Source organism: Mesoplodon mirus, assembly GCF_964341445.2.
Source record: "Mesoplodon mirus genome assembly, chromosome: 1".
Classification (NCBI taxonomy): Eukaryota; Metazoa; Chordata; class Mammalia; order Artiodactyla; family Ziphiidae; genus Mesoplodon; species Mesoplodon mirus.
In genome coordinates, this window is record NC_138976.1 from 10,272,853 (window position 1) to 10,298,808 (window position 25,956).

Here is a 25,956-nt window from a genome sequence, read left to right on the forward strand (position 1 = left end):
AGCGGATAATTTCCAAACTCCTTAACCTAATGTTTAAGGGCCAACCTTGCCTTAACCCTCACCTCCTCCAGTCCTATCTCACACTATTTCCCTATATGAACCCTCCTGTCCCAGCAAACCTGCCTTTTCATTTTTATTTTTAATTCACCTTCATGTTTATATTTACATCACCTTATTTGCTCCTTCTAATTTCCAAGGCCTGGCTCAATAAAACCTTCCTTCCCAACCATATAGCCTGCCCCCAGTGATAAATCCCAACTCTGAACTCTTAAAGCAGTGCTTATCCATACCACTAAATTGGAACAGTTAATTTTTCTTTTCTTTTTTTTTTTTTTTGGCTAAGGTGTTCAGCTTGCAGGATCTTAGTTCCCCAACCAGAGACTGAACCCAAGCCCTCAGCAGTGAAAGCGCCGAGTCCTAACCACTGGACCGCCAGGGAATTCCCTATTTTCATCTTTAGTGTCTATATCTTGTCCTTCCAGCAAGAATGAAGGGTCCCCTCAAAGGATGAGAACATCTCTTAGACCTATGTATCCCCAACCCCCAATACCACGGCCAAACACAAGAAGTTCTCACATATCTTTGCTAACTGCATTGTCACAAGGTGCTCTGAGAAAAAGAACATAAGTAAAATCAAAAGATTTTTAAATTAACATTAGGCACATTTCACAATAATAGAATTTTTTTTCTCTGAAATTTGCCAGCATTTTCCAAGTTAGATAATTTCTTTTTGGAGTGGTCAAAAATTGGACTTTGAAATTCTATAAAATTCTTTAAAAGCTCACTTGCACTTGACACATTTTCTACAAAAATAAAAGCAATTATACCCATACATGTCAAGTCAGATTTTAAGGTTTTCAACTCATGTTATGAAGACTTATCACTGAGAGCCCAGCAGGGAGATTTTAGTTGAAGGAGTGAAGCACATGGGGTTTTTGTATCCTTCCAACAACAGTATAGAGGCTGGCAAACTACAGCCTGTGGGCCAAACTCGACCAGTTGCCTACGTGTATAAATAAAGTTTTACTGGAACACAGTCATGCCCCTTTGTTTATGTATTATCTGTGGCTGTTCTCATGCTGCATAGCTAGATAGCTGCCATAGTCCTCCAGAGTCCATATGACCCCCAAAGTCTAAAATATTTACTAGCTGGCCTTCTACGGAAAAAGCCTGTCAACTGCTGATAAGCAAGCATACCTACTGTAATACAGAGCATGGAGAGGAAGCACAACCTGATAAGGTGAAATGCGTGAATTAGAAAATACATTAAAAGTTCCAAGGACGATACACGTATTATAAATGTTAGCAACTATGCCTGAACAAACCCCTGTGACTCAAAAGAAGGACTCTAAAGTAGCGGGAAATTATTTCAACTGTTTTATGGAATGAGAATCATGTTTCAAATTTTCTTTGATGAAAATTTCTAATTAAAAGCATCCCAAGGGACTTCCCTGGTGGCGCAGTGGTTAAGAATCCGCCTGCCAATGCTGGGGACATGAGTTTGATCCCTGGTCCGGGAAGATCCCACATGCTGTGGAGCAACTAACCCCATGCACCACAACTACTGAGCCTGCGCTCTACAGCCTGCGAGCAACAACTACTGAAGCCCTCGTGCCTAGAGCCCAAGCTCCACAACAAAACAAGCCACCGCAATGAGAAGCCCGTGCACTGCAACGAAGAGTAGACCCTGCTCGCCGCAACTAGAGAAAGCCCACACGCAGCAATGAAGACCCAAAGCAGCAAAAAAAAAAAAAAAAAAAAATCAATCAATTAATTTTTAAAAAAAGATCTCACGTGCCGCAACTAAGACCTGACGCAGCCAAAGATAAAATAAAAATAAATAATTTTTTTTTTTAAACAGGTAAGGTAGGGAATTCCCTGGCAGTCCAGTGGTTAGGACTCGGTTCTTTCACTTCAGAGGGCCCAGCTTCAATCCCTGGTCGAGGAACTAAGATCCCACAAGCTGTGCGGCGCAGGCACCACCCACCCAAAAAAAGAGGTAGGGTAATTTTTATCATTTCACTAGGACACAATGAGACATACTCCACGTCCATCACATGACAGAAGTGACCAAAACAAACCTTTCCATGAAAATAAGTGGTAAATATCAGAGTCATAACTAAAGAGGTGAGACAGACAACTTGCTAACATGATGAAACCTACACTTGTAAAAGGCTTATTAAAAGTGAAATTAGGGCTTCCCTGGTGGCGCAGTGGTTGAGAGTCCGCCTGCCAATGCAGGGGACACGGGTTCGTGCCCCGGTCCAGGAAGATCCCACATGCCACAGAGCGGCTGGGCCCGTGAGCCATGGCCACTGAGCCTGCGCGTCTGGAGCCTGTGCTCCGCAATGGGAGAGGCCACAACAGTGAGAGGCCCGCGTACCACAAAAAAAAAAAAAAAAGTGAAATTAAAGGCCAACTATCTTCAATCGAAGAGCATTTTTAGTAACATAATATGCCACACACAGGTATGGCTTTGAAATGTGAGAATAAAACATGCTTTGCAAATAAATTAATGTGTGTAAGATGATCCAGTTAAAAATTACAGAGATGATGACAACTAAATGTAACGTGGTATCCTGAATGAGGTCCTGGAACAGAAAAAGGACATCAGGTATAAACTAAGGAAATCTGAGGGCTTCCCTGATGGCGCAGTGGTTAAGAATCTGCCTGCCAATGCAGGGGACACGGGTTCAAGCCCTGGGCCGGGAAGATCCCACATGCCGCAGAGCAACTAGGCCTGTGAGCCAAAACTACTGAGCCTGCGCGCCACAACTACTGAAGCCCGCGCGCCTAAAGCCCATGCTCCGCAACAAGAGAAGCCACCGCAATGAGAAGCCCATGCACCGCAATGAAGAGCAGCCCCCACTCGCCGTAACTAGAAGAAAGCCCGCACACAGCAACAAAGACCCAATGCAGACAAAAATAAATTAAAAAATAAAATATAATAAAAACATTAAAAAAAAAAAAGGGCTTCCCTGGTGGCGCAGTGGTTGAGAGTCCGCCTGCTGATGCAGGGGAGACGGGTTCGTGCACTGGTCTGGGAAGATCCCACATGCCACGGAGCGGCTGGGCCCGTGAGCCGTGGCCGCTGAGCCTGCGCGTCCGGAGCCTGTGCTCCGCAATGGGAGAGGCCACAGCAGTGAGAGGCCCGCGTACCAGGAAAAAAAAAAAAAAACATTAAAAAAAAACTAAGGAAACCTGAATAAAGCATGAACTTTAGTTAATAATAATTATCAATACTGGCTCACTAATTGTAGCAAATGCACCATTAATATGAGATGTTAATAATAACAGGAACTTGATTCTGGGTATATGGTAACTCCCTGTTCTATCATCTCAGTTTTTCTGTAATTTAAACTGTTCTAAAAAGTAATGTCTATTTAAATTTTTTTAATTACATAAACAGGGGCTTCCCTGGTGGCACAGTGGTTGAGAATCTGCCTGCTAATGCAGGGGACACGGGTTCGAGCCCTGGTCTGGGAGGATCCCACATGCCACGGAGCAGCTGGGCCCGCGCACCACAGCTACTGAGCCTGCACGTCTGGAGCCTGTGCTCCTCAACAAGAGAGGTCGCGATAGTGAGAGGCCCACGCACCGCGATGAAGAGTGGCCCCCTCTCGCCGCAACTGGAAAAAGCCCTTGCACAGAAATGAAGACCCAACACAGCCAAAAACAAACAAACAAACAAACAAATAAATAAATAAATAATTTTTAAAAATTACATAAACAGGGACTTCCCTGGTGGTGCAGTGGTTAAGAATCCAATGCGGGGGACACAGGTTTGATCCCTAGTCCGGGAAGATCCCACATGCTGCGGAGCAACTAAGCTCGTGTTCCACAACTCTAGAGCCCACGAGCCACAACTACTGAGCCCGTGTGCCACAACTACTGAAGCCCACACATCTAGAGCCTGTGCTCCACAACAAGAAAAGCCACTGCAATGAAAAGCTCATGCACCGCAACAAAGAGTAGCCCCCGCTTGCGCAATGAAGACCCAACACAGCCAAAAAATAAATAAATAAATTACATAAATAACATAATTCTAAAACCAAGCATCCAATTTAGCAACTTTTTTCAGTATAAAAAAAATACAAATTTTTTTTTTTTTTTTTTTTTTTAGCTAATTGGGCCTCTCACTGTTGTGGCCTCTCCCGTTGCGGAGCACAGGCTCCGGACGCGCAGGCTCAGCGGCCATGGCTCACGGGCCCAGCCGCTCCGCGGCATGTGGGATCTTCTTGGACCAGGGCACGAACCCGCGTCCCCTGCATCGGCAGGCGGACTCTCAACCACTGCGCCACCAGGGAAGCCCAAAAAATATATACAAATTTGAGAAATGCATGTGAACACTGTAATTTATCGGTCTCCAACAACCACCATCTAGAAGAAGGATTAGCAGCTATCCCATGATGTCCCAGAACCCATTTACATCTGGTAACACGTTGCGATGTTTAAACTATCACACTAAGAATATTTTATCTTTCAGTTCACTGTGATCAGAAATGAAATACAGAAACTTCCTAACACAAAATTTCCACAACTATGTTATATTTTGCACTAAATCCTGGTCAACTGAAGCAAGGCAAATATATTTCCTAGCCAGAATTGTTTAAGAAAAGCCAGTTTTTATATTAATTTCCATTTAATATCGAACTTTAAAAAAAAGCCATTATAAGTAATAATGGTTGAGCCTGAAGAGGAGAGTTTTGGCTGGTGGTAGTAAAGCATATGGGTGCTTAGGAAATAAAAACAATAATAACTACCATGCATGTCAGGCTCGTCATGTACTAGGCACCAACCAGGTGCTTTACATGGACGTTCTCATTTAACCTGTGTAACACTCGTGAAAGGTAAGTATTCTTAGCCACTTTTTACAGATGAGGAAACTGAGGAAATTAAATTATTTTCCCAAGGTCAAGTTAATAACTAGCAAAGCCGAGACTAGAATCCAGGTGTATCTGGTTCACCCAGCTTTTACCCACCAAGCCATTTGCCTCCCAAGAGTGAGTGCTTTAATTTACAGTCAAGGTTACTTCTTCTAATCACCCCACTCTTTCAACAACTATTAATATGTCAGTCAGTATCTGGACAACTCCCCCTTTCTTGGAAAGTTTCAAACTGCCTGACAAAGTCAGGTTTAGTTGGACTTCAGGACTAAATAACCTAAATTCTACTAAAGAAATGGTATATGAAAGTTTAGAAAAAGTTACTAGAGACTAATCTAGATTATTAATTACCTTGATAATTAAACACACACACACATAGCAGGTGCTATCTAAAGTATTTAAAAAAAATTTTTTTTAGTATTTATTTATTTATTTTGGCTGCACTGGGTCTTTGTTGAGGCATGCGTGCGGAATCTAGTTCCCCGACCAGGAGGGAAGTTCCTATCTAAAGTATCTTTTGAGACTTAAATGTGGGATTTCCCTGGTGGTGCAGTGGTTAAGAATCTGCCTGACAATGCAGGGGACATGGGTTCCAGCCCTGGTCCAGGAAGATCCCACATGCCACAGAACAACTCAGCCCGTGCGCCACAACTACTGAGCCTGTGCTCTAGAGCCTGTGAGCCACAGCTACTGAAGCCTGTGCACCTAGAGCCCGTGCTCCACAACAACACAGAAGCCACCGCAATGAGAAGCCTGTGCACCGCGATGAAGAGTAGACCCTACTAGCCACAACTAGAGAAAGCCCGCACACCGCAACGAAGACCCAACGCAACGCAGCCAGAAAAAAAAATACATATAAATAAACATTTAAAAAAAGATGTAAATGTACTAACAGAGTTCTGGGTATAGCACTCTAAAGTAAAATAAAATGAGCTCAAAACTAGCTATATAATCTCTAGTGATTAATATAATCTTTCTGGAATTCAGTTTTTCAATGGAAAAACAAGGAATTATGGGTACCATTCCCTTCCCATAATTTACACTCTACGAATCTCCAAATAGATCCAAGTTCCCTAACTGGTTCCAGAACATCTTGGTCACCTCACTCTCTTTCTCTATGAGCTAACAGGGATTTTTTTTCTGTGGGCAGGTAACCTCAGATAGTAACCAATATTGTCAAAGTGATCTATACTCTTAGCGTATCATCTGCCTTCTTCCAATGTGGGAGTGCATAAGATCAAAATGGCCCTTTATTGGAAAAGGTTCGGAAAATTCAAGATTATCATCTTCCTCCCAATCCTTCAAACTATTTAGAGTCTCATCATCTCAGTAGTCTCCTTCCTGGTCTCTCCTTCCTACTGTTGAAGCAATCTTCCTAAAGCACAAACCTTGTCATGCTACTCTCCACTGCTTACAGAATAATGTCTACAATATGCTACAGGGTATCAAGCTCTCAACCATAAATCCTCTTTTTATAACTCCTATCTCATCTCCCACCACCTTTCCACTTCCCCCAAATCAGATTTTGCTGCCATACTATATCCTAAAGTCTCCAACATTTGCACATGCTATTATCTAGGCTTAAGGGGCTCAGATCTTCCTTATCTTCAAGTGAACTCAGATTTCTCCTTTAAGGCCCGGCCCCCAAATCTCTTCCCTCTGTGAAGCTCTGGGGGAACTGCTCCTGACAACAAACAGGGTGCATCCTTCCTCCCTTATGACACTGAGTGGGAAAGTTACCCCATTTTAAAGTCTCTTTCAGTTTTTCTATTTACATCACGCAGAAAATCTAAGCAAGGCGTCAATTTGTCTTCAACACTTCCCTAACACTTGTTAATCTCTCCTTTTAATTAAAGACAAAGGTCTCAAACTCAGCACCTTCTGCAAACAGTAGCAAGCTAGGTCTTATAACATTGTTTTTATTATATTCAAGTTGCTTTCTATTTAGGGCAAGAGATGGTAGCCTTTCATTATGGTAATAACATAAAGCTTCTTTAAAAAATTTTTTAAAGGTGTCCAAATTTTTAAAAAAAGACATTTTAAATAAACAATAGTATAAGTAGTTTACAGATTTGGGAAAAATCATGATGCTACTCAAGGATTAAGCATGGTTAACATTGTTATATACTGATGCCTCCACCTTGACAGAACTGTCAGTTACTTTTTTTGTTCATTAAACAGGTACATTTCATCATAGTATTTATGTACTATTCATATGAATGTGATAGGGCAAAAAAGGACATAACTGCCATTTTTTAATGACCTACTACAATGTTAGCTGTATTTTATCAATCAAATAATTTTAATTTGAAGATTTATTTTAACTACCCACCCCTTTTAAGGGACCTAACCAATTCATTCCAGAGATGGGTGTCCTTTGCAAATATTTTTTTATAAATATAATCATGTTGAATTACAATGATTTGTCTAAATGTGTTTCCCCTTACAAGACTTACCTCCTCCAATGCAGGAATAGTTTCTTATTCATTTTATGTTTTGCTAAATTACATACTCTAAAAATCATTAGGTATTAAAAATAATGAGCTCATCTTTTTCCAAAAAATGGACAGACAAGCACAGTAAGCTTTATTTAACATATATCCTTCACTCATGCATTCAAAAAATGTTTATTAAACACCTACGAAGTGCCAGGCACTGATGAACCGGACAGTTTAAGGTCTGCTCTTGAGGGACCCACATTCTCATAGGGATACATGACATTCTAATGACACTTTTAAGTCGTTGTCACAGACTGGATTTCTACATACCCTCTACTTAGAATCCTTTGCCTTCTCCTTTTAGTGGTCAGTTGAGTCCCACGTAGGCAGCAGGGCCCAGCTCAAACTGAGGAGCCTTTACCAATCTCTTGACTCAGATACTTTCTCACAGACTATTTGCAACAAAATGTTGTTTTCTCAACAAAACTCCAAGTTCCCTAAAGTAGGGACATAGTCATCTTGGTATCCCCATTACTTGGCAGAGGAACTGGCATTTAGCAGGTGCTGAATCAATGTCTGAATTTATTAAAAAATTAATAAATAAGTGACTGAATGATGAAGAGCAATGCTCCAGTTAGGAATCAGCCAAGCTGCTGCTAACTCAGTTCCAAAATGACTGAAGAACAGTAACTTAATGTAAGTTGAAAACATCTACTAACTTCCCAATGAGCATGCTTGAAATAATTATTAATGTACCAAAAAGGTATTTCCTCACAATTAAGAAATATATATCATGAGAGGGGAAAAAAATGGAAACAAGTGATACTTTAATATCTTTAGTTGGTATTTTTGAAACAAAAGTAAAACATTATAGAAAAGAAGAATGGACTTAGTATCAACTATTCCTGGCACAAGTACAGGGAACTGAAAGGCACACTACTTTGAAGATATAAGTATATAATATAAAGCCAGATAGTATCCAAAATTCAAATTAACAGTACAAGATTTCTTGTTATGACAGCAAAGCTCCAGACCCCACCAAAAGTGAATAAATAAAATACAGATGTCAATTTTACCCCCAATACATTAATTAATTTTCCAGAACTAAAAAAGACAAAGCACAAAAATAATGAAATTCATGCATAATAAATGGCTTGTGGATTAAGCTCAGATTTTATAAGACCACACAACTGACAGAATATCAAAACACTTGGACAGCTAATATGCATTACTGAGTAAATACTAATGTATCCTCACTATTCCATTAAAAAACCTTGGCTTTTTAAAATATTACTTGAAATCATTACTAATGGGACTGTTAAACAAGATTAAGTTTGAAAGACATTAAGTAAGTTATGGTACACCCCTACCATGGAATACTACGTAATCATTAAGAAGGAGGTAGAGGTACATGGAAAGGTATCTACCACGTACCACTAAGTGAGAAAGCAAACTGCAGAACGATATGCATGGTAAGATCCCAGAGGCAGTACAGGCGTTAAAACACAACCCCCCCCAAAAAAAAAAGAAAAACACAAACCCCAGAGCAAGACTACTTGAGCTCAAATCTCGGTTTTGCTGCTCACTAGCTAAGCAACCTTTGGCTAATTACTTCTCCTTGCCTCAGTTTCTTCATCTGCAAATGGATGTAAAATTGAAGCTTACTTCGTAGGGTATGTTCATAAGTTTGTGAGGGTTTAACAGGTTAACATGTGTAAAGCACTTAGCAAGAACAAGTGTTAACTATAATTTGGGGGGAAAAAAGAAAAAATCCAAATCATATAGCATATGCATATACATGCAGGGCAAAAAAGCTTTCATTGTTGCATTGTTTTTCGTTGTTCTTTTTTTTAACAAAGAACATTTATTACTTTAGTAATTTAAATTTTTTAAAAAAGGAGAACATAATAAAAATTTGGCACTAAGAGCTCCCCTGCTGCAGGACCTGCTAGTACAATTACTTAAACACTCAAGACCAGACAAATTCTGTGAACAATAAAAAATGTGAAATTTTCAAGTCCAACAAAAAGGACACAATGCTTAATCTCTAGGTATAATTCAACAATAACATGCTACACACCAACAAGGAGAACTGCAATGGTATTAAAATTATATCCCTTTTTTTTCCCCAAAGGCAATAAATAACACAAAAATATCCACCTAATCTGGAATGCATATCAGGAACTTTCATAATTATTTAAACCTTCATTAATTTTATTAGTCTGAAATTATATACTACCAAATCTAATTTCCTCTTATTCAACAATCTCTAATGACACCTCACTAAGACAGATATAAATCTGGAGATCAAGATAAACCAAATAGTTAAAAAAAACCTAAAACCCTTAGAACTCTTGAGAGGAAGATTTCACCACCCACATGCTTTGAGGAAGCTTTGGTCCCCAGCATAAACTTAGCTTCTTCCATAAATACAGTGGGTGTACAAAACTACCAAACAGAAGAGCAGAAAGAGAACTTTGAGCTTCAGCTGCATTTTTGCTGAGCTGTAATACTGGTAAGGCCTGTTTCAAGATCCAAGGGTACACCCTCAAATTTAAGGAAAGCATGTAAACAGCAGACTGACATGTCTATGTCATCACATTTACCAGAATGGTACTTCATAAAATTACAAACATTTATTATCAAACTTCAAATAGCATTATTATCACTGTGTTCTACCTAAAAGGAACCTTCCAGAACAAAAAAAAAAAAAGAAGAAAATCTTGTTAGTTAAATAGCTTTTCAAAAATAAATAGAAATCGGGGCTTCCCTGGTGGCGCAGTGGTTGAGAGTCCGCCTGCCGATGCAGGGGATATGGGTTCGTGCCCGGGTCTGGGAGGATCCCACATGCCGCGGAGCGGCTGGGCCCGTGAGCCATGGCCGCTGAGCCTGCGCGTCCGGAGCCTGTGCTCTGCAACGGGAGTGGCCACAACAGTGAGAGGCCCGCATACCGCAAAAAATAAAAAAATAAAAAAATAAAAAGAAATCAATAAATGTTAGCAATTACTGTCATTACTGTTATTATGATGTTTTGGAATGATGGAATAGAAACTTACTCAGAGGGAGACTTACTTAATAAGTTACGTTCCATCAGAATCCAAGTTGGCCCACCACATCCTTGAATAATTAGATATTAAAAGGCACTTTCTTTTAGAGAAATCGAAGTTAGATTCCTTGGTTCTAAAGGAGGTAAAGATGAAATAAAGTCTGCGAAAAGAATTAATCTATTCTTTCCTAAGCTTTTCTGACATAAATCCATATTTGTAAACAGTTTGCAATTCTGACTTAAGTGTTATGACTTTTAGACCTAATGTATTTTTGTCAGGATTTATAAACAGTGAAAGTAAAATCAAGAAATGGGTCAGAGTTCTGCATTAGAAAATGAAAGGAGACAGTTCAGAGTGGGTTGAAAATAGATGACTTTAGCCTAAGCCCTAAAAACTTTTCAAATAGATGTATTTGGATAAAATTTAGATTGCTTGGGAATACAATTTGGTTCTGATCCTGAAAAAAAGGAAATAGGCTAATATCCCAACTAAATTTCTGTCTTTTAAATTTTCCAATATTAATCCTTTCAAAAATTCACAGAAAATAAATTGAAAACATAAATTAGGTAAGGGAAAAAAAAAGAAGACCTGAACATGTTTGACGACATGCTTCCCACTAGTCTCCAGCGTGGGTGTACAGGCATTACATGGGAGCAAGACCAAGCAAGCATCTTTTCAGACAGACATCTTAGATTAATGAACAGACATCTTGCCTGTTTTTACAGTTACAGTATGCTTAAAGCCTTATTTTTCTTTTCTTTTTATTGAAGTATAGTTGATTTACAATATTGTGTTAGTTTCAGGTGTACAGCAAAGTGATTTAGATATATAAATCTTTTTTTCAGATTATTTTCCATTATAGGTTATTATAAGATATTGACTATAATTCCCTGTGCTATACAGTAAATCCCTGTTGCTTATCTATTTTATGTATAGTAGTTTGTATCTGTTAATCCCATACTCCTAATTTATCCCCCCCACCCCCTTTCCCCTTTGGTCAGCATAGGTTTGTTTTCTATGTTTGTAAGTCTGCTTCTGTTTTGAAAACAGTCATTTGCATTATTTTTAGATTCCACATATAAGTGATATCATATATTTATCTTTCTCTAAGTACAATATTCTCTATGTCCACTCATGTTGCTGCAAATGGCAATATTTCATTTGTTTTATGTAGAGCCTTATCTTTTTAAAATGGCTGACAAAAAGGTGAATATGAAGATAATTTTGGCTTAATATACATAATTTAATTACAGCATTAGTATTAAGTTATATTTTCCTTCCAGGTATAAATACTTATCAATTATCTGGTTCATCTTCAAACTTAAAAAAAAAGAAAAAATACATTATAGAGACCCTTCAGAAGTCTGTATTTTTTTTTAAACATTTGCTCAACTGTTCATTTATATATATTAAATATGCAAACTTGAGGTATCAACAGATGTTCACCACTTCTTCTGACCTTTGCATTGCAGAGTTCAAAACTGGGTTTCAGCTTAGAAACAATGAAGAACTACCTTTCTGAAAATGTTTTTACAAAATCATAATACATATTGAAACATACTTTAAAAAATCAGAAAATATAGGTAAACATAAAGAAGGAAACATTAATTATCTATAGTTCTAAAAACCAAAAATCAAACAATTTAGTGTCTAAAGCTTCATCTAAAATGTGTACACAATACAGAAAGTATTGATCCTAGTTCCTTTACAAATGAAAATATCTTGATTAGGATTAAAGAGTTAAGGCCACAAATAATTCTATGCAAACACAAGTTTAGGTAGTTCAAATGTAAAAAAATACATAACTGAAATCCTTCTTACCTAAGAGAAAATTAACTCCAGAGAAGGAAATGTGTGGGTGAAAAAACCATAAAGTTGAAAATTTAATCATTTAAGAAAAATTTTTTTTCAATTTTTTTGGTCTTTCCAAAGCAAGTAAGAACGATTCCACTTGTATCAGACTTTTACCCGCCCCCCCCAAAAAAATCATACTTTATCTTGGAGAATCGTAATGTATAACCAACTCCCCAATACTCTCACTCCTAAAAAAATAATAATAATAAATAAAAGTGAAACATCTTACAATTGGGAATATATCCACTTTCCTGCTTCAATTTTCTGCAAATATCAGGGGTACTTTTTCCAAATAAACCAATTTAAACTAAAGCACATCATGTTTAAAGAGTGGCAAATTTTGTATTGTTAGTTTCACCAAATAAGAGTTAATACATATTGTTGCCGTTTCCAGAATGCCATTATCAGGCAGCATCACCTGGTAAATTGCTAAGTGCCATCACTGGAAAGCTGCTCACAAACTCACCGTGGAGCCAACTGGGTGAAGTGGGAAGTGACAACGCTGTGACAGTGGTCAGGAAGGCACCAGAAGAGTAGCACTTGTTTTAAAGTCAGGGGTGTGGTATGAAGGTGGAAAAGGACGAAACCAGGTTGAAAGCTGGAACACCAAAAGGTAACTACCAGTTACTGAGTGAAAGCCATGTTCCTGAGCTTTTACATATATTATTATTTTTGAAGTTAATCCTGTGTGATAGCTATTTATCACCTCCATCTTACAGCTGAGGAAACAGGATTAGAAAAGTCAAATAACTTACTGCATAATCATGCAGCTATCATGAAGCAAACAAGGAATTCAAAACTAGATTTATTTGACTCCAGAGCCCAGACTCTTTTCATTTCCCCAGGCTGCCTCTCTGGTTCTTCAGTATATAGAATTCAGGTTCCCTGTGAGCAATTTCACTGTTGTGGGCTCTAGGAGGGAGAGATCCACCTGGAGGCAAACGGTCACATACTATCACCTGGGGAGCCTAGAGTTTTCAGCCTTTGTTCGTCCCAAGCCACCGCTATACATAATCTTTTCTCCCGTTTTCCCTTTTACAGACCTAACACACTGGATGGGTGGATGGAAGGAGAGAGGAAGGGAGGGATGGAGGGAGGGCGGAAAGCTGACATAGATGTTTATTTGATTTACAAACTCCTCTATCCTTGTCTTTGTTCAAGTTGTTCCCTGCACCTGAAGCCCTTCTCCAATATCCCTATAGCTAATCACATCTATGACTGAAGGTCCAGTTCAAATGCCATCTCCACACAGCACTCCCCAGTCTCCCACTCTCTCATTCAGTAGTAGTATCTCCAATCTAAATTTTCCTGACCCTTTATGTATAAAATAAATATACAAATAATATGATGCCGGGTAGATATACACTATAAATACAATAAAGGGGCAGGAGAGAAAGAATGACCAAGAGGGCAGTGTAAGGACCCAGAAAGTATCAGGCAAGACCTCTCCAAGGCAGTGATTTGTAATACGGCGTGTTTAATTCAACACAAACTATTTCGGCACCAATATCTGTTTCACAAAATACTCTTCTTCAATTCTCCACACCCTCCCCTTAATCTTTTCCAGAAATAGTCTGCCGTAGTGGTTTTTCATTACTGCTATTATTTTAGAGGAAAAAAACATCTCACACAAGATGTTGACAGGTGCTTTACAAACAGGTGCAAATTTCAAATCACGAATATTCTGAAAAAATGTTAAAAGTGATTTGTCAGTGAGAAGTCTGATGCCAAAATGAAGCTGAACTACAAGAATTTAAAATGGAATTTCAAGAAAATGACTTAGCAACTCTTCAACTCTATAATCTGCACGTTTACTTTCTATCATATATGAAAAGAAGAATGGCAATAGGAAAATATACTTGAAGAGAGATCCTGCAGTTTTTCACTTAAGGATAGATGGGGACTTCCCTGACAGTCCAGAGTTTTCACTGCCAAGGCCAGGGTTCAATCCCTAGTTGGGGAACTAAGATCCCACAATCCGCACACGGCACAGCCAAAAAAAAAAAAGAAAAATTAGAATATCCTCACCCCTTTAAAAGCCACACTATCTACATGCCTTAAAGAAAACCAGCACATGCTAAAATTTTCTTTCACAGGCTTATACAAGAGCTTGGAGAGCTCAAGCCCTTCAATCACTTGGAACTAGAAGATGCCTAGTTAACACAAAAATCTAAGGGCCAAACTACTCACTTCCCTTTCTTCCTCAGATTTATTCTGCCGATTCCCCAGTACCCTGAAAGAAATATCTGTGGTCTATTCTATCTTTCAAAACGATTACTCTGATCCCAGTCAAATCTTTTCTCTTACTTCCCTGATTACAAAATTCCCTCTTTCATCTACACTATCGTCCTATCTGCCTTGACTTTTTTCTTATCTAATGAGAAAAATATTCTTCCAGGCAGACTTACAGATCCCCAAAACTTATTTCTACTTCAGGAATTCTTAATCTTTTTGTGCCATGGGTCTCTTTGGTAGTCTGGTAAAGCCTATGGACCCCTTCTCAGATTGCTTTTAAATGCATAATTAAATATATGGGATTACAAAAAAAACTAATTATATTGAATATTAGCAAAACAATTGAAAAACCCTGATATTGCAATATATGTACACCTTTATTATCACATTAAGTAACAAGATCTAACGGTGGATTCACTAATACCATAATTCAAAAAAATTATGAGCATAAATGATATTTTTTAAATGTTTATTGGAGTATATCACCAACGATATTTTGAGACATCTGCAACAACTGTAAACATGACACAAAAATATCTGTAATTTTTATTGGTGACAAAGTCACAGGCATTGCTAATTCTACTGCGGTTTGTTGCTTACATTCGTAATTGAAGGAAATGATAATACAGTTATCAGATAATAAAAATAAAGACGTGATTTTATCCCCATTCTAGCTCAAGGAGCCCCTGATTTCTATCCACCAACTGGTGAATCCCTGGTTAAAAATCCCTTCTAGTTCAAAACCTTGCTCAAACTGATTTTTGCCACAAATTTTAAAATAAAAACACTGATTTCTCCTTTGATCTAGCTCTCATCTGAACATACCACCATGCCTCCCTGTTTTTACGCAGATGTATACACAGAACCCTGTTTATTTCTATGATTTGCCTATCCAGCACCCATTTAAATTTTGCCAGTCAATAAAAGGCGAAATTGAAGGAAAAGAGATGGAAGCAACCAACAGCTTCTCACTTACAGACCTCCAACAGGAAGTGGAAAGATGCCAAGTACGGTGTGTACGTTTTTGGTAGGTGGGCTGCCCGACCCGTAAATCCAGCTTGTCAAGAGTCTCCGAAGCAAGACATCTTCACCAGCGGCACTCAGAAGACATTCCACCTCCTCCTCGCCTCCCATACTCAGTTCCCTGGCTGCCAGGTCGCTCGCCTCTGGCTCTCACCCGAAGCCACCCCGCGGTCCTCCTGTCCCTTCCCATCCCATCCCCCACGCGTCCCTCCCTCCAGTCCGCCCCAGGCTGCCCTGGCCCCTGCGCGCAGCCACATCTCTCCCTGGACCTAACCGTGTGCCCCCACCCCCACTTCTCCCCTCATTGCAGGGAAGGGCCCAGGGGTCAGCTGGACCCGGGGGCCCACCGTCAGCGCAGGCTGCGGCCCTAGGCCGAAGCAGCACGGCCGCCAGGCAAGGAGCCGCGCACTCCGCGCAGCTGGATCGGGGACGTGCACTCACCAAGAAGATCATGCGGAGGAGGGCACCGAGGTCTGCGCAGGACCGCCACTCGGCCTCGGAGCCGTCGCCCTCGCGGCGAACTGCCACCACCACCGCCGCCGCCGCCGCCGCCGCCGCCACTCGCTAGCTGGCTTCCCTGCGTCCTGCGGCGGCGCTGCCGCCACGCCATGGCGCGTGCGCGGCGCCGCGGGGACCCCTGGGACTAGTAGTTCAGGCCGGCCTCTTCCGCTTTTACCACCCAAGTCCGCAGCAGGCTGGAGCAGTCTTGAGCTGCTGGAGTACCGCGAAACGGCTTCCGGAAAATTGTTCACCAAACACTCACCCTTGCTTCCGCGTACGGTACTGCTGGATGTGAATAATCCGGCTGAGCAAGTATGTGTAAAGTAAAACAATTTAGAGCATTTATGTTTTAGATAACAAGTGTCACTTGGCCAGAACACATCATTTGAAACACACACACCCACACACCCCTCTTCTTCCTTTCTGTCAAAAGGGTCATTAATTGCCTTTGTGTTATCTGGATTTTCAGTCTTAAACCTGATATCCCACCCCTTTTATCAAATTTTACTTGACCATACAGTTTTTTAGGTCGATTGACAATTTATCTAATACAAAATTTTTAATAAAAACAATTCAGATATATTCAAATATAAAGTTAACTGAGCTGAACAGTCCTAGAAACCTTAGAATTGGAAGACAGCTTAAAGGTCATTAGTCCACCTCCGGCCCAGGCAGGAATTCCCTCTTGTACACTCCAGCCAGATAATCATCCAACTTCTCTTTCAAACAGTTCAAATTTCAGGGTGTTCACTTCCTTAAGTAAGGAGGCCTGGTCAACTGTTGGGCAGCGTTAAATGTTAGAAAGTTCTTCTGCTGAACCAAAATCTACTTCCCTTTTACTTTCTTCCATTGCTAGTTGTTATGCTGCCTGGAGCAATATAGAATGTTTTCCACTTGATAGTCTTTCAAAAAATTGAACACAATGATTATATCGTCCAACACTAGGAGTCTCCAGACCAAAAAAAAAAGGCATCAGTTTTGCAACAATTTCAGATCTGATTCAGCTCCCAGACTGCTTTCCATTCAGTCATCCTCCTTGATGTACTATCTTTAAAAATCGTCAAAATTTGCCTCAGATTTATAGCCTTGTTTTATTACCACAAGAGCATTCTGTGGTAAACTGGTCAGGTATTATTGCTATCATATTGCCATTCAACTGAATCAAGAATTCCATCAGATCAAAGATTATTCCTCAGCTCTGTTATAAAACATTGTCCAAAGCAACAAGGGAATGAAAAAAGCAACAGGATATGGTTTACAATTTAGGGTAAAAGGATAATTCACACAGATTTAAGGATCATAATCATAAGCTAAGGTACAAAGTGCTCCAGATTCCTGGCGAAAGTCTTCATCAAATTGAGGGGCCATGACTTTAAGAAGGAAGTTAACACTTGGGAGTTACTGAATGGTTGGATTTGAAGAAAGAAATGGCATGTGAGGATTGCTAAGGAAGAACCCAGCCTGAGCAAAATGAATGCATTCACAGTTTGCCCTCACTTAACACTGAGTACAGTACTATAAGTGGGCTGGACCACACAGGCCAGGTTAAGGGGAAAGGAAAGGGCCCCCAAAGTTGCAAAAAGCTCTTGAGGGTTGTGAAGAAACCACACTGTGTGTAGTAAGTAAAAAGGGCACTGGGATGGTCAATTAGTTGTTCTGAGCCCTTCTCTGTCAACCTACAAATGAAGAGCTTGAACTAGGTAAGTTGTTCTCAATCTTTTTTTCCAGCCAGTGCATCCAAGGAACACAACCTGCACATTAGAACGATGATCACAACAACAGTAATTCTTGTGGAATATGAAGTATTTTTCTCAACGCCTTTTACACAGGGGAAAGTGAACTCAAGAGGTGAAAAGACACTCAATAAATAGTACTCCTTGAGGGCAGAGAACCCCGTCTTATTCACCACTGTCTCTCTGGAACCTGCCATACTACCAAGATGTAATACATATCTTCTTTAAAAAAAAATGAATGGGATGAATAAACAGTAAACCATGGCCAAAGCCTTTTTCCTTCCACTACATCACTCAGCCTTCCTTGACATACAGGGATGTGAAATTGCTTGTCCATAGTCACAGAATTCGAACCAGATCTTGATCAGAGCTCAGTTCTTCACTCTGCAGACCACTCTGCCACAGGAGCAGAGAGCAGTGACATACTCAGAATTTTTTTTAATGTCCTTTCTTTCATTTGTGCACAGCCAGTCTTGGAGGTAAGACAAGAAAGCAGGTGCTATGCCAAGTGACTTGGGGGTCTTTGGCAAGTATTTCTGGACAAAAATATTTTTTCCTCACATCCATGAAAGCCCCGAAATGTCATCCTTAGTGTTAGAAACATTGAATCCTGGATGTTAGAGCTGAGTATAAGAGATCATCTAGTCCAATACCTGCATTCGTTTGAATTTGGAGGCTGTTCCTCAAGAGATCCTAATTAAAAAACACATGCCCCTGGGAAAAGTAACATTTAAGTTATTATGCATCCATACTTAGGAAAGAAATACGACAGTTAACTGAGAGCAAACCATACCAGAAAGAAAAGCAGGGCCATATCCAGAAAAAAATAAAGATTAGGAAGAGAGAGAGCAAGATGAAAGGGAGAAAAACAAGGACTTTATCTATGTGCAATTTTTTAAATCTATTTGGCACACAGTTTGGGAAATGAATTCATTTGAAGCAGTACATACTTAGGTGTAGATAGCTACAGCTTGTGCAAAGATTAATCTTAGTGTCTCATCTGAGTCAGTTAAATTATAAACTAGGTGATACGTAAATATAGCAATAACATGGATAGAAACCAATACAGCAGAGAATGAACTCTGAGACTGTATTTTCTTTTTTTATTTATTTTTAAAAATTAAAAAAATAATTATTTGTTTGTTTTGGCTGCGCCGGGTCTTAGCTGCGGCACACGGGGCATCTGGCTCTTTAGTTGCGGCATGCGTGCAGGATCTAGTTCCCCAACCAGGGATGGAACCTGGGCGCCCTGCACTGGGAGCTCAGAGTCTTACCTACTAGACCACCAGGGAAGTCCCTGAGACTGTATTTGCAACTATAAAACAGAAACGTCACCAACCCTATCTATCCCGTCTGGTTGTTTTGAGCATAAAACCAAAGGAAGTAAGTCAAAGCTTTTTACCATAAAGCAAAACACAAATGTTATGCGTTGACATAGTTCAAACTCAAACAGCAGGCAAACATTATATGCTAAAGGCTAACTTAGTCGTTTTTTGTTTCTTAATCTCTTTTATAAAATTTATTTTCAATCTGACAAGTAATATATTAATTCTTGTTCTTAAAAATGTATATAATACACAACATGGATGGACCTAGAGATGTCATACTAAGTGAAGTAAGTCATACAGAGAAAGACAAATATCATGATATCACTTAATGTGGAAACTAAAAAATAATACAAATGAACTTATTTACAAAACAGAAACAGACTCACAGACTTAGAAAACAAACAGTTACCAAAGGGGAAAGGTGGGGGGGAGGGATAAACTAGGAGGTGGGGATTAACATATACACACTGCTATATATAAAATAGATAATCAAGGACCTACTGTATAGCACAGGGAACTCTACTCAATACTCTGTAATAACCTATATGGGAAAAGAATCTGAAAAAAAATAGATGTATGTATACATATAACTAAATCACTTTGCTGTACATCTGAGTCTAACACAATATTGTAAATCAACTATACTCCAATATAAAAATTTTAAGAATAAATAAATAAATAATAAAAATTTTAAAATGTATACAATACAAATAAGTCAAAAGTTCCTCTTGATTCCCACCCAATTCCATCCAGGAGCCACTCTTGTCAATTTGATACGTATCTGTCCAGATTTGGTGGCGGGTTGTTTAATCCAAATAGAATCACACTGTACATACTGTTCCACGTTCTATAATGCTTTTTTCATGTAATAGTAAATCCTGGCATCTTTCCATATAGATACATAAAAATCTACCTCATTGTTTTGAACCTTGCACAATATTTCCATAGTACAATCTACCCTAGTTAATTTAGCATCCCCTGTTGATGGACATTTAGGTTGACTCATCACATTTTGAATAACAAAAAATACATGTGAATTAACTATATGTTATTTCTTAATGGGAAAATTTTTCTAAACCTCTGGAAAATCCAGAGAGACAGACATGGAAGCTGCCCTATACACAAGGGGCACAAAATATCCTTCATAAAGTCCTTTTTGCACTTAAACTGTCCAGTTGAAAGTAAAGGACAAGATTCCAGTCACAGCCCTACTCCATGCTCTGGGCCCTTGGTTGTCCTGCACTGGCCCCCACTGGCAGGTTCAGAAATAGTGATACTCAGAGGTCGATTTACTATGAAGCTGATGGAGCTTTTGATTTAAGGCAGTGTACTCACATAGTCGTATGGTTTTATAACATTTGCCAAGGAATTTTAAATTATTGGCTAAATCGAGGACAACAGATAAAAGCCTAAAACTTGAGAATACTGGAAATGAGGATCATTTCCTGTAGAACAGGATCATAAATTATGCAACTCACACTTCAGCCCAATGAAATCTACTATAAAACTGATTTTTCTACCAGTGCAAGGGATGTCCAGACTGATAGGAGCTGTAATGTTAATGGATCATAAGGCTTTTGTGCATTATCTGTATTTGAATTTAACCCAAGACTAATTATAATATATGAAATATCTTTAACGTAATCATATTTTACATCTTTCACTGACAACTATTTTCATTGTCTTGTATTACTTAGTTTTAAGTTCTCAAAGTTTTTCAAGCTTGTTAAGCTCCTGATAGATTTTTTTAATAACAAAAAGTATAGACAAAAAAAGTAACATACTTATAATTTATATACTCTTTGAAAATCAGATATCAACAATTTTAATGGCTACATAATATTTCATCATACTGACAAATCATAAATTCATTTCAAAATGGAAATTGTTTACTCCTGATAACAAATTTTTAAATGCCAAATTCATGCAAATTAAAGAAATTCTAGAATACAGATATAAGTTAAATAGAAACTTAATACTTTGTAAAGCTTATTTTAAAAATAAATGGTGGGCTTCCCTGGTGGCGCAGTGGTTGAGGGTCCGCCTGCCGATGCAGGGGACACGGGTTTGTGCCCCGGTCCGGGAGGATCCCACATGTCACGGAGCTGCTAGGCTCGTGAGCCATGGCTCTAGCCCATGCCCTAGAGCCCGCGAGCCACAGCTACTGAAGCCCCCGGGCCTAGAGCCCATGCTCCACAACAAGAGAAGCCACCGCAATGAGAAGCCCACGTACGGCAATGAAGAGTAGCTCCCACTCACCTCAACTAGATTAAGCCCGTGCGCAGCAACGAAGACCCAACACAGCCAAAAATATATTAATTAATTAATTAATTAATTAATTAAAAAAAATAAGCAGGGAGGCTATAAAAAAATTAAAAAATAAAACAGGGATACACACATACACATTGCATATGAAGAAAACATCTCTAGAAGGCAACATAAAGTAGTGACAGTGGTAACCTTCATTAGTGTAGGGTAACAGGGCTGGGGACTGAGTGGCAGGCCAACTTATTTTCACTGTATATTGTATATTGCACCCATTGAATTTTACACCATGTATATATATTTCCTATTTTAAAAATTTAGAAATTTAAGACATATATCAAATATTATCACTCAGAAGCTATAGAGGTAGCTCTTTATCCTCAGTAGCTTATTTTACTACAAAGGAAAACTTAAGATAGAAGAAAAAGGGCTTCCCTGGTGGCGCAGTGGTGGAGAGTCCGCCTGCCGATGCAGGGGACACGGGTTCGTGCCCTGGTCCGGGAGGATCCCACATGCCGCGGAGCAGCTGGGCCTGTGAGCCATGGCCGCTGAGCCTGCGCGCCATGGCCGCTGAGCCTGCGCACCCGGAGCCTGTGCTCCACAATGGGAGAGGCCATGGCAGTGAGAGGCCCGCGTACCGCAAAAAAAAAAAAAAAAAAAAAAAAAAAGAAGAAAAATTAAAACTAACATTTTATGTATAAAATTAAAATGCTTTACAATTAATCAAGTACCTTAATCATAAATAGTTTTGTGAGGAGGCAGAATTATATCCATTTTACATACTAGTGAACAGAGCCTCAGAGAGATTAAGTGACTTGCCCTAAGTCACAGCTAGTTAGTGCCAAAACTGGAACTCAGTTTTTAATGCTTGCAAACCCCATGATCTTTCCCATCACACTGACACAACATGCCCCCCTAAATACCTTTCTCCAAAAAAACACGTGAAGAACAGAAAATGCATTGTTACTTTTTAAAAATTTTATTTTATTTATTTTTGGCTGCATTGGGTCTTCGTTGCTGTGCGCAGGCTTTCTCTAGTTGCAGCGAGCGGGGCCTACTCCTCGTTGCCGTGTGCGGGCTTCTTTGTGGTGGCTTCTCTTGTTGTGGAGCACAGGCTCTAGGTGTGTGGGCTTCAGCAGTTGCAGCACGCAGGCTCAGTAGTTGTGGCTCGCGGGCTCTAGAGCTCAGGCTCAGTAGTTTTGGCGCATGGGCTTACTTGCTCCGCGGCATGCGGGATCTTCCCGGACTAGGGCTCGAACCCGTGTCCCCTGCATTGGCAGGCAGATTCTTAACCATTGCGCCACCACAGAAGCCCTTTTTGTTACTTTTGTGTGTGGGGAAGGGCGGGGAAGGTTCTCTATTAATGATTAAATTCATTTTCTAAAAGTGAAGACAAAACTTATTGAATAGCACATTGCACCTTCAGAAGTACTAAAAAGTCTTACATGATTAATACCTCCTATTACTCCCAGCTCAGGTATTAGGGAGATACTTTTCTTTCACTCCCTTATTTAATGAAGGCTAAGGAATTATTCCCAGTCTCTTAATAAAAAAGATATCTTTGTGGCCAATATAAGAGAGATTTTTTTTTTTAAATTTTGGCTGCACTGGGTCTTAGCCATGGCATTCAGGATCTACACCGTGGGATATTCGCCACGGGATCTTTAGTTGAGACATGCATGTGGGATCTAGTTCTCTGACCAGGGATGGAACCCAGGCCCCTTGCATTGGGAGCGCAAAGTTTCACCCACTGGACCACCAGGGAAGTCCCCAAGAGAGTAATTAGATGTAGCACTTTTCAAAGCATTTCCAAAAATCTTTGTCAAATTCAGTGTAATCCCCAAACTTACTATTTCCCATTGAAAGTAATCTTGAAAATTCACTCTCAAGAGGTGGTTTTCTTGAAGAGCTTCTAAAATTTATTCTCATAGTATATTTACATGATAAATAATAGCATTACCACTATTCTACAACTTTCCCATACAGTATCTCATTTGATTCTTGAAACAAGCCACTAAGACAGGCAGGGACAGAAATCCCTGACACTCAATAGATGAAGAAACTGAGGCTCTGGGAGGTTGTTTTTTCCTACGGTCATGTGTCCTATCTCTTAGTTGAATGTTCTCTCCAACAAAGCATGTGAAAAATTCTTAATTATCAGAACTTCAACTTGTCAATTACATAGGACTTTTCCTTTTCCTTCTTGCTCTATGCCTTTAATTCCCTTTCAGAAAGGAAGATTTGGGGACTAAATAACATTCAATCCTAATCAGTCCGGACTCTGCTTAGCTTTCTGAGATCAGATGGGAAATAGAAATCTATTTTCTTACCCATAAGAGCACAAGTGAAATGAGCTGATTTAAATTACTAGATAAACTCTACATTTGTCTATCACCCAATATCAAAATACTTGTAAACTATGTAACTACTCTATATCCTAAAAACGATATGTAAGTCTTCTAAACCTGAAGCTCAGGATGACAACCTAGACTACAGAAATTAAAAATTAAACGGCCAAAGCTCAAATCCTGGCTCCATATCTTCTCAGCTGTGTGATCTCCTGGGCAAGTTTCTTGGCCTCTTGGAGCTTCGGATTCCTTAGCCCTAAAATTAGGGGTTTAAAAAAATGTTTTCATAAGGATTAAAAGAGATAATGCACTTAAAACATTTAGCATAGTGTCTAGCACTTATTTAAATATTGATAACTTGGCACTGACACTATTATCGGCATTTACGATTCAGCAAACTAGATTTATCTATGCACTTTCCTATTCAATCCATAAATGAATGCACTTTGCAATATATTGTAATATATAACATACCTAATATACTTGACATTTAAAAGATACTACAACCACCAATAGACTCAATTCCCTTTAGCAGTTAGCCAGATATCACTTTTCTAAATCTCAGAAAAAGTAGAGTTGCAAAGGTTACTCCATCAGTCAAGGGTGAGGCTGAAACTAAGAGCTCTGTTTTTAATGGATATGGACTATGATATATACAGAAAATTTGCTTGAAATTATACGTAGCTGTAATGTGGTGGAATGGTGATTTCTATCTTGATAATGGACTAAGGTAACCTAAAGAAGGGTCAGTGTTACAGCAGTATACAAATCCTGTTGAAAGAGATGGATGATGCAACTTCTGTAGTAAGAATGGAGTCAACTCTGAGTCACCAGTATAACCTTGAGGAGCACTAAAGGAGATAGGAAAATTCTTGAGTACTGACTCCTAGGCTCAGCATCTTAGTCAACTGTGTGTAAGATGTTTCAGTGCTATTTGGACACAGTATTGTTCATACTAGTGAATCTCAAGAAAACATTTAGTGCAAAAAATACTAGAGTCATTAGCGCCTGACTATGATAAGTCCCATGAATTTTCTGTAATCATCTCAAAAATATTTTGTGTCAGGGGGCCTCCCTGGTGGCGCAGTGGTTGAGAGTCCGCCTGCCGATGCAGGGGATACGGGTTCGTGCCCCGGTCTGGGAGGATCCCATATGCCGCGGAGCGGCTGGGCCCGTGAGCCATGGCCGCTGGGCCTGTGCGTCCGGAGCCTGTGCTCCGCAACGGGAGAGGCCACAACAGTGAGAGGCCCACGTACAGAAAAAAAAAAAAAAAAAAAAAAAAAAAAAAATTTTGTGTCAGGCCTCTGGCCTGTCTCTAGTAGGTCCCCCAAAAAGATTTGTTGAATAAATGAACTTCATTTTTAAAAATTGTTAAGAGCATTGGCTACAGAGTCAAACTGACTTGGATATCCTAACTCCATCACTTATCAGCTCTATAACTTTAAGCTAGTTAATTAATCTCTTTTGGTTTCAATTTTCTCATCTGTAAAATGGGAAATGCCAAGTATTGAACTGTAAGGACCAAAAGGCACAGGAGACAGACTAATGCTTGGTACATAGTAAGCCTGAAGTAAATAGCAGCCTTTATACTTTTTGCTACAAGAGTAAGGCATTATCAAGACGTCTTTGTCTATCAAACGCGTTTAAGCACAGATCAGACCTTTTCCAGAAGGAGTGAAGGTAAAAACATATCCAAAAAGGATGAGGAAGGCCTTGTAAATGATAATCTGATCCACAATGGGAAATGATGGGCAGGAAGAGGAAAGACAGGGGGTGACAAGTTAGGAAAATGATACATCCCAGGGTGGGAGTGATGGCATTAGTAAGCTCTTCACGGGAGAGCTGCCACATGGGGAGGGGGCTCCCGAGTCAATTACTTAGGAATCAATTACTTTGGCCAGGCCTGCCCCGGGACTTACCGTGGGGCAAGGCAATGTGGAGATGCCTGGTATAGACAAAGATAGCGGGGCAGGGGGTGCCGGGGAGAAATAACTGGCTAGTAGGAGCTATGACTCGCGACCGGGCAGTGCCCAGACCAGGCCCCAGTCGAGGGCTGCGCACCTCGGTGAACAACAAAAGGCCCTGGGGCTTGGACACTCTAATACCCGTAGTAGCTATGAAGGGCAGAGAAATTTGTTCTGAGGTGATCACAGCATCTACGCTGATACCTGCCTGCCTGGGACGGGATGGAGACGAGGAGGAGGAAGAGCCGCTTCCCTCGGGAGGGATGGAGGAAGGGCAGGCGGGCGGGCAGTGGAGAAGCAAGGGACCCAGGTCCCACTGCCTCGGGGGAATCAG

General features: G+C 39.8%; 1 protein-coding gene across 7 annotated transcripts in view; it reads right to left on the reverse strand.

Moving 5' to 3' along the window:
* The window catches only part of GAPVD1 (GTPase activating protein and VPS9 domains 1), a 74,553-nt gene extending 58,470 nt beyond the window's left edge, over positions 1–16,083 (reverse strand). For 3 of the 7 annotated variants that reach the window (XM_082629608.1, XM_082629606.1, XM_082629602.1), the window contains exons 1-2: positions 15,925–16,082; positions 12,692–12,823 (exon numbers count right to left, since the gene is read on the reverse strand). The gene's annotated coding sequence lies outside the window, so the exon portion shown is untranslated. Of the gene's footprint in view, positions 1–10,396; positions 10,505–12,691; positions 12,824–15,924 lie in introns of all 7 variants that reach the window. The other 4 variants (XM_082629607.1, XM_082629605.1, XM_082629604.1 and 1 more) reach the window with 3 other exon arrangements.
* Between the last annotated feature and the right edge of the window lie 9,873 nt (positions 16,084–25,956).